The sequence below is a fragment of the Sciurus carolinensis genome, chromosome 3, assembly GCF_902686445.1.
Source record: "Sciurus carolinensis chromosome 3, mSciCar1.2, whole genome shotgun sequence".
Taxonomy (NCBI): Eukaryota; Metazoa; Chordata; class Mammalia; order Rodentia; family Sciuridae; genus Sciurus; species Sciurus carolinensis.
The window spans coordinates 67,237,833-67,248,355 of NC_062215.1; positions in this window are offsets into that span (position 1 = coordinate 67,237,833).

Below are 10,523 nucleotides of genomic sequence, written 5' to 3' on the forward strand. Positions count from 1 at the left end.
GAAAGATTACCCCACAAGTAGTGATCACTGGGGAATGGAGAAGAATGTAAGCAAATCATCACCATCAGTATCCTGTGAGTCACCAGACAGGGACTGTCCCAGCAACTCATCCCTCTGTGTGGGGAGAGGAACCACACATAAAATACCACAGGAAAAACAGTGTCAGACGGGGGAGGCAGGCATTTTGGAACTGCCTCCAGAATGGTTCCTGCTTGTGAGAGGTTCTCACTGTCACAATTCCAGCAGAATGCATCCTCTTTTCTATCTACAGAAGTACTTGTCACACTGGATTGGAGTTGGCTGTCCAGGTCTGTCCCTAAAATGTTCTGGTACAGGAGCCATGTTCCTTAAGCTCTGCCTGGTGCTCAATAGGCATTTCTTGAATCAAGTAGGTGAATTAATTAGCATGCTCATTAATCAGTAAATGGATTTGCATAAAGATATTATATTTTAAGGGCCACGTGGCCTTTCTCTATGCCCCAAGCCAGGCATCACTAAATCTCAAACTATTCTGGTCAATGGACATAGTCCTAGAGCTAGAAAAATTGAGAGTGTGATAGGAACCCATGAGAGGAAAAACAAAAAGCCAACTTACAAACGATTTATAGATGGATATTGTTTTAAGGCAGGTTTTTTTCAAGCTTTAAAGTAGCTAAGAATCAATTAGAAATCTTGTCAAAATGCACATTTTGATTCATAGATCTGGCACTTGAGATTCTGTACTCAAGACTTAAAGCTGAAATCAGACTTAAATGTTCTGATTTAGATAATGAATCGTTCGTACTACCCAACATGAAATTCAGTTGCAGGATTGCTCTTTGACACAAAATATAGGAGGTAAGGTAAAAAGAAACAAGAATAAGCAATACCCTAGGTCCTCTCTGGGTAACCCTGGGGCCTCTGTTGCTACTCCATTCATAACTGGGGGACTGATGTCTTCCTTTTACCATCCTTCTTTTCTCCTAAAAGCTCAGAGTACAGGTTAGAGGAGAACTATGTTTGAAATTGGAAGAAAACCATTCCAACTTCTTTCTTCCTTCTACCTGACAAAATAACAAGTATTTAGTATTTGGCTATTGTGACATAATGTTTTTTGTCCATGGTTTCTGGTTCATGACTCCCTCCACAAGGCAGATCACAGAAACTAGAATTTCTCTTCCCCAAAGCAAGTTCTAGAAACTCTAATCTTCCCCTTGCCTTTCTATGTTGGAGTTGGTCACAAAGAAATTATCTGGTGTACTTTGTCTAATAGTAGATCCTAAGACCCCCATTTCAGAAGGGGTCTTGTCCCATACAGAGAGGTCAAGAAGGATGTGAACAGACAGGTCTTGCTGGGCTTCTCTTCTCAGTCTATTAGGGTTAGATCATACCCTTCTCATCCAATCATATTTCTACATGGTTTTCCATGCTTCGATTGTGTCTATGCAATAAAATCTTCATAAAATCCCAAATAGATGGGGTTCAGAGATCTTCCAGAGAGCTGAACATGTGGCAGTTCCTGGAGGGTAGTACACAGAGAGGGCACAAACCTTGCCCTGTGTGTCTTCATCTGTATCCTTTGTAATGCCTTTATAATAAAGTGGTCAATTTAAGTGTTTCCCTGAGTTCTATAAGCAATTACTGAATTCAAGGAGGGGATTGTGGGCACTGATGTGTAGCAGTCAGTCAGAAGCACAAGTAAAACAATCTGGGTCTTGCAATGGGCCTGTGAAATGGGGACAGTCCTGTTGAGTGAAACCTCTGGGATCTGGTGCTGTCTCCAGATAGACAGGGTCAGAATTGAATTATGGGACACCCAACTTGCCTCCACTGTAGAGTTGCTTCCTTGGTGTGTGGAAGAGACCCCCTACACATCTGGTATCAGAAATGATCCGTGTGTAGTGTATAGTAGGAGAAACTGAGTCTGAGTTTATTTTTCTGTGTCACCAGAGTGAGTACATATAGAATGAAAATTCCAGAAAGAATGTAACATCATATTTAAAGTGATTTATTTAATCTGCTCCCCCCAACCCCTTTCCTCCTGCCATTGACCCAGAATGTCTTGGTTTCTCAACTAGTGAGCTGCAGCAGTACCCATATCCCAGAGTTAAGATCATAAGATGAGAGAAAATTAAAATACACAGTGTGACCCATTGACTCTTTCCAGTCAACTGGATTCATTCTTCAGGTTATTTATAGGTAGAAATAATACAAACCATACTTGTGTCCCAATTCTGACAACCTGAACCCTAAAGAAATGATACAAGGGAAAAGTTTCAATTATTTAAAAGTGAAATCAACAAGACCTAGGAGACTTCAAAGGTCATGTAATCCAATATCCCACCCAGTGCCTGAATTCCTTCTTACAGTGTGCTATCACATGTGGACCTATCTGGGCCATTTGACTCAAGCTTCCCCTATACCCAGCAGATGTCTCCATGAAAACAGGCCCCAAACTACCCTTTCACTCAGTCTTAATCCTGAACCACTGGCCAGACTCACTCCATGTCCCTGTGCCAAACAGCTCTCAGCTGCCCCATCTTCTGATCTTGTTACTCATTGATCCCTATTTATGAGCTTGGTTTGTCCTTTGAGTCTGACATTCCACCTAGATAAGAGCAGATTGTAGTGAACTATAATCGAGTTGGGGAGCCAAGGTCCAGGCCAGATAAAGAGGAACCTCCTACTTTTCTTAAGTTGACCTCCCTTTTAGAGTTCCGATCCAGAGTATCCTAGCTCTGTCTTCACTGATCTTTTTGAGGTCACCTTCTCAATGACAGTCTGACTCTGCTTGTCTCCTAACAGTGTCACTTTTTCTTGATGTTCCCATCCTTTCTCAGTCTTTCATCAGCTCTTCTGGACTGAATAGGATTCAGTTCAGAGTAGCATCCTTCCCATCCTCAGGAGGCAGTAGTGAGACAGTGGTACCCAAGCATTAAGTACCTACACCAGAGGCGTAGGAAGGGGTTTAGAGATCCGAATTTTAATAAAAAATTTAAGAGATTCAGCTGCAGGTGATCAGAAGTCTAACTTGGAGAAATTTTGCTGGGAATTTTGGTGTCAGATACACTGGAGTTCAGGTCCTGTCTCTGCATCTTACTAGTTGTACAATCTTGGGAAAATTGTTTATCTATATAATTGGCAGATGATAAAACCTATCTCTGTTAGAACCACGAAATGATGTTCTATAAAGTGCTCTATATAATTCAAGGCAGGTTAGTAAGCACTCATTAATGTAAGCTAGCATTGCTATTAGTGTAATTGCTTTCTTTATCTTTAGAGTAGAAATTATTAGAAGATAACTGTTTAGCACATGTCCTTCATAGCTGGCTGAGATTTTTAATTGATGTCTATGAGTCTTCTGATCACCCTGTGATTTTCCTCTGTGTGAGTTTCATCGTTCCTACTGATGATTTATTACCATTTCCATGCAGAGCTATGGGCCTTGCATTTAGTAAGGAATCAAAATTTGCTGAATATTTTTGAATGAGTGCATGCCATCTGGCCCGGCCCTCTGTGCTTTACTCTCACTGCAACATCACACATCTGTTCATCTTCCCTCCCCAAGTGTTCTCTGGGTGTCCTCTTGTCATATAGACCTGGATCAGTTCCTTCCTGGTCTGACCTATCCCAGTTCCCCATTTTATGTGACGAGTGTCATCCCATGGAATCTAAAGGATGCCTTCTTTGCATTAGAACTTCAGATTCACTTAATCATATAACATTTGCATTGTGTATATATAGCATGTTAAAAGAGAGAAAGAATAAGAGATGAGGCTGTGACTTAAACGTGAGGGTTGGGGTGGTGAGTGGGGACGTGACTTTGACCATCAATAGGGAATAGAAACACTTTTCCCATTCACAGAAGCATTCAGTTTAGTTTTTGTTTATTCAGGTGCTCTACAGTTTTTTTTAAAAAAAAATTTCATTTAATTCAGAACTTGGCAAAGAGTATCGAAGGAATAATTCAGAAGACATTGTGACATTGTTAAGAGACAATTGAACCTGCTCCGTGAATAAGTTACATTTGAAGTTCTCCATCAATGAATAAGTGCAGGTAACAACTATATAGAGAACATGCATGTAACTACAACCGTCCCTTGCTATTTGGGGGAAATTGATGTGGATACTGAATCTATGGATGCCCCAGTCCCTTATATAAAATGACACAGTACTTGCAAGTAACCCAGAAATCCTCCTGTACTTCGTCATCTCTAGATTAAACACTACCTGATATAATATAAATGAGCTGTAAATAATTATTACATTGTGTTGATTAGGAAACAATGACAAGGAAAGAAGTCTACATTTTCAGCACAGAACCCATTTCTTTGATTGTGAATGATTGAATCCATGAATGTGGAACCTGTGGTTCTGGAGGGTGGATCGTACTAGGATCGCTGGGTTCTGGTGTTCAGATTTTGGAGGCATTAATAGAGCAAAGGGGTTAGAAGCAAAGGTTTTGGGGGGTCATCTCTGCCATTTATAGGTTGTATGTGACCCTGGGCAAGTCACTTGAGCACCCTGAGCCCTGGTTTTCTCCTCCGTAGAATGAGAGTAATACTCATATTTTACTTCCAAGGGTTGCTCTGATAATTAAATATAAGCACTAAGTATGGAGCCTGGGACATAGTTATCCCAGGACTACTGTTGTTTTAGTCAGCTTTTTCATTGCTGTAGCCAAAATACCCAACAAGAACAACTTAGAGGAGGGAAAGTTCATTTGAGGCTCATGGTTTCAGAGGTTAGTCCATACATGGCCAACTCCGTGGCTCTGGACCCAAGGTGAGGCAGCACATCATGGGGGAAGGGCCCAGTAGAGGGAAGTTGCTCAGCTCATGATGGGGTCAGGAAGCAGAGCGACAAGGAAAAAGGGACTGCAGGGCTGATGCACCTGCCAGGGCATGCCCCCAGTGACCCACCTCCTCCAGCCACACCCCACCTACCTACAGTTACCACCCAGTCAGTTCATTTGAACAGGATGGACTGATTAGGTCACAGCTCCCATAATCAATAATTTTACCTCTGAATATTCCTGCATTTAACAATAGATTTGTGTGGGAGGGCACCTTATACCCAAACCATAACAATTATTGTCCACTGTTTCCTTCCACGGTGACTTTGATGCTGCTTATAACCAGTGGTAGAGGAGAGAATGCCTTTTCTAGTCTTATTCCTCTCTTCTTTTGACACCCTCTTTCTCTGGTGTCCTCTTATCTCTTGGTTCATATCAGACTGGTCACTTCCTTGTAGCTGAGCCAACATACTAATTACTGGGAGTTCATGCCCTCTCTATCTACAATTTCTCAAAGTTCAGTTGTGAAGGTACATTGACTTCCTGGCTTCCCATTCATGCATTGTCACCTGAGTTCCTAATTGCTATTGCATAACCAGGTGTGTGCTTGCCTCTCAGGAGATGCATTTCTCTCTCAAGGTAAATATAAATGTACAGAGCATAAGCATAATTTCCGTGAATGGCTTCCCCGCAACCCCAAATCCTGTAGAGGAAGGTTTTATGGCTCAACAAATCCCAGTCTTCTCGGTCTTTAGATCCCTCTGAAATGCTTTAGAAAAATACAGCTTCCAGTTCTCCCTCCTAGTCCTTTAAAATTGAAGTCTTAGTGGATAAGAACCTCTGGAATAGAAAACCTGGGATTAGGGGCAGAAAAAGTATAATTTCTGAGGTGAACGTTGCCTGGTTGACTGATGGCCGTTTCATCCAAGTGGCCTCTTTCTCTTTCACATAGGGCAGAGTAGAAAGAAAGCTTAAAATTTTGAGTTTTCTGCTTCCTGCTTCTTTCAGGAATGCTGCATGAGCCTAGGATGGCTTCAGGATTCCGAGAGGCTTCATCTCCTTCAAGTTCAATCATAACCGCTATTAGGACAGTGCTTTCCAGCCTTTCCTGTAAAACCTCTTAGTATACTGGCTGCCATCCATGCCCTGAGCAGGTGGTATAAGGATTGAGCCTTCAACTTGTACTTCATTTGCTTCAGTGACCTAAAACTCCCCGAGAAGACTGAGGTCTATATTCCAGACCAAAAGAAGCATGGGTGAGTCAGCTCAGACACTGGGAAGAAGAGGCAGCAGAAAAACAGGAGAAGGAAGAGGGATGCCTATTTAAGTTCCATGGGTGGGAAAAAATTCCAAAGTAAATGAATTGGGCTCTCTCTGTGGAAGCTCAGAACGGCAGAGAGAGGTATCATGTTAGTGGCCTTGGGTGTGTTCCTGACTTCCACTTACTCTGATATGGGAGTCCTTCTTCACACATTGTGTTCCTGAAAAGTTACGTGCAAACAGCCTCTGTGAACTGGATCCGCTAACGGCTGCTGTCTTCTCCCACTTGGCTTTCCTCCTGTTGGCAGCAGCTCTGAACACCTGAGCTCTTAGTGCCTCTCTCTTGCATCTGTCAACAGGCAATCTGTAAGTGGATTCTGAAGTGCCCTCCCTTTCTCCTGGAGGAGAGGGGATGCTCTGTGGTGCTGTCATCGTGAAGAGTTGCATGTATCTGTTTTCATCGAATGATGCTTTGTGTCTCGAATGCTGCTCGGGTGGTTAGGCATCCTTATTCCTTCCTCTTACCCACTCACTCCACGGCACACACACATTGTAGGAAACAATGGGGAAGCTTTCAAAAGATGGAAGGAGGGTCTATGAAAGATGAGCTAGGACTGGCTTTTGAATTGTACTTCTTCAAGACAAGGAAGTGCTGTTGAGTGCTCATGTGTGTCCTTGTGCTGTATTCCAGTAGTATCACCTGGAATGTGTTGCTGGCCTGGGAGAAGAAGGGAGAAGGATTAAGGCAGGATGGGAGAAGGAGGAAGGTGTGTGATGCACACAGGGGGATCTTTCTGCCACAGCACTGGTGACTCTTTGTTATAGGAGATGGTTCTGTGCATCTGGGGTATTAAGCAGCATCTATGGCCTCTACCCAATAGATGCCAATAGCATCTTCCCTCCCAGCAAGGAAGTCTACAGACATTGCTACACATCTCCTGGAGGGCACAGTTGCCTCCAGTTGAGGACCACTGCTGGTGAGCCTGCATTAGTCTGAAACTGTGGAAGAATTTGCCTTGACCATTCCTCTGGGTGTTTCTTAGATATTCCCTCCTAATAATTAGTCTTTCTTTGGCCCATCTTTAACTGTGTGGGCCTGGAAGGCCCTTCTGCTTCCTCACACCTCCAATAACTTGGGTCTGTGCCTGGAGTCTCAGGGCGCTGCCAGGAGAAAACAAGATATTGGTTGGGTAAAATGTATTGAGTGTCCATGTGCAAGCCAGGCCTGCCGCGGGAGCTCCAATGAGCCATGCAGTCTCTATCGTAAGGAAGCGCGTAATCCTGCAGCATGAAGCAGCAGTGAGGGAAGGTTTCTAAATTATGAGTGCCAGGAGACACACTTTGAATCCCTCTTCAAGTCTTTCACAAAAAAAGAAACTGAGGTCAGGCTGAGAATATGACTCACCTGGTGATGTCTCATGTCCGGTCAGAGATGGGATTGGAGGCCTGAGTGGGTGAGAGTCAGACCGGGTTCTCTTTGGTACTTTAGCTGTCTCTCTAACTTTAGACAAAAATACTAGTTACCCAGGGCGGCTGTGATAGAGGCCCAAAGTACAGAGCGTCAAGGCCCTCAGTGGGAGGAGGGACTCAATAAAGTCTAGTGGGCTGCAGGTTAGTGGGAGGAGGTGAGAAAAGGAGACCTAAAGGAGGGACAGGATCCAAAAAGTGAAAATGGGCACTGGCATGGCAGGAGGTGACAGCAGGGGCTGGGGTTGTAGCTCAGCGGTAGAGCAAGGCCCTGAGTTCAATCCCCAGCACTGCAAAGACAATGGCACCAATAACAGAGGCCCAGATGTTGGAAAACACAGGGACACAGTGGGAGAAGAGCAACCAGCTTGGCCAGAGACCAAACTGGCAGAAGGAAGTGATAGGAAGGAAGGGAAGCTGGCAATTGAGAAATGTTAAATTAAAATGCTCACTAATGAGAAATAAAAAGTGTGAAAACACATTTTAAACTAAAACAGTATTTTGTATCTTTGAAGGCCATTGGAGGTTAATTGCTTCTCTTAGGAAAAGCTGAGGCACAAAAGTTGAAGTGACTGGAGTCGATCTGCATTATCCAAATGAGGGTTATCTTTCTTAGCAGCTCCATATTCTCCTCCCTCCTGCTTCCTTTCCCCAAGAGACTTTTGATAGGCCTAGTTTCTTTTATCACATCCCCATCATTGTCTCTTTGGGTGGTTTGTGTTGTTTTACATGTGCATGCATCCACAGCAGTCATGAGTACTGGGTGCTGGGTTGGACCATGAGTACTGGGTGCTGGGTTAGACCATGAGTACAAGGTGCTGAGTTAGACCATGAGTGCTGGGTCCTGGGTTAGACCATGAGTACTGGGTGCTGAGTTAGACCATGAGTGCTGGGTGCTGGGTGCTGGGTTAGACCATGAATTGTTCACCATGGGGATTCTTCACTTCCCCGTCTCACCCCTGTGTCATTTCTCTCTCAGACCACACTGGGCTTCAGTGAGTGCTGCTGGGTCTTGGATGCACCAGGCTCTGTGGATGATTGGCAACTGGAAGGAGTTAGCCTAGAGGCTTTCAGACTGCCTCTCTACGACCACAGAAGAGCTGTCCCCCACAGAGTGATCCTTGGAGCAAATGGAGATCCTCTCAGAAGAGCTTTTGAATAAATGAAGTTGCTCTGAATGGTCCTGTTGTTGAAGTGACTTGTCAAAAAAATTGGATATATAGAGGACCGGGTGCCCGAGAAGCACCTGCAGCATCAGGAGTTTCGGGGTGGCACACCTAGTCTCTGGGGCCTGTGTTACTAGTCTTCAGCTTAAAGTGTGGAAAAAAATACAACATGCTTGTTTGTGCTTTGTGGGCATGTGTGCTTCCCTGGTTCGAGGCTGATTAACCTCCCACGCGTGCCTGTCTTCTGTTTTGAGCTGACCTATTGTCTTTATGGAGGACACAATTCAACCTGTCACACCATGTCCCCACCATCTCTCCCACTCCAGTCTTGGGTGTTGACTGCTGCACTGGAGTCCACTGAGGTCGCTGGGGTGGGGGAGGGGAGAGCTTGGAGGCGTGTGAGTCTAGGGAGGGGGTGGCTGGCAAGGGGACAGCATTGCCCAGGCTTATGGTGTAGAATAGTGAGGATTGCTGTCAGCTCTGACTTTCTCCATATACCTGCCCAGATCCCCCAAACTTTTTCTTTGGCCACAGTGTTCTCCGCCCCCCCCCCCACTTCTGTGGAGAGATTGCTTGTGTATGTTTATTTATTTTGGTATCAGGAATTAAAACCCAGGGGTGCTTTGCCACTGAGTCACATCCTCAGCCCTTTTTAGCTTTTATTTTGAGACAGGGCCTTGCTAAGTTGCTGGCTTTGAACTTGCGACCCTCCTGCCTCAGCCTCCTGAGTCCCTGGGATTGCAAGTGTGTGCCACCAGGTCGGGCTAGATTGTTGATGTTTAGAGAGACATTGTTTAGACTCCTATAGGGAAGGATAAATTCTTAAGCATCTCTACCATGATTTATAGGAATTCAAAAAGAGAGTGAAAGGGATCTTTTTGCTCTTTGAATTTTATGACTCATAGCATGGACTATCTATGCAGCACTTACACATAACAGTATGTATATGAAAGTGTCTGTTCAATTTATGAGCTAGTTCTGAAACAGGGACTCCCATGAAAACCAGGACCCCTTAGCTTGAAGGGACAAACACCTTTCAGGGGAATAAGACAGACACGCTAGCTCTCCGTCTTGTGGAGTTAACAGCCCTACCAGAAAATTAGGAGTTAAAAGAGAACCAGTCTTCAAGGCTATTGAGTGAAATAACACAGCAGGAGAGGGAGGGTTGGAAAAGTCAGATCAGCCTTCTGAGACCCTGTGGCCAGCAGAAATGCCAGACAAAGCAGGCTCTGCTCTATTTTGAAAATAATATTAGAGACTTTCCCAGATGATTAGGGCAAATTCCAGGTGGTGAGGGGCAAATGCAGGTGTAGTCACTGAAGTAACCCACGGCGACCTTGACCTTATTAGCATAGTGAAAGCACACCCCCGGTGGAGACTCACCATGATAATGACACGTGCAACACATGAAGTGACATGATAAAGACCAGCACAGGCTTGATGCAGTCTCACCTCCACGTGTGGGAGATCCAGAGACCGCAGTGCTGCTGGCCTACAGGTGACACAGAAGCTGTACCCCTTTGTTCCTTGCTGGAGTTAGCCTGGGATTCCTGCCCCTGCCCCAGTATTGTCTCCTTTCTGGTTCAACCAGAAGCCCCCTCATAAAGCCTTGCCTGTGCTTAAATTACTATTATTATTATTTTTGGTTTTAAGCTTTTTTTTTCTTTTTTCTTTTTTTAAAATTTAAAATTTAAATTTTTTTTTTTTTTTTTTGTGGTGCTGGGGATCGAACCCAGGGCCTTGCTTGCAAGGCAAACACTCTACCGACTGAGCTATCTCCCCAGCCCAAAAATTTTAAATTTTATTTTTTCTAATTAGTTGTACATGACAGAATGCATTTATACATTTTGATAGAT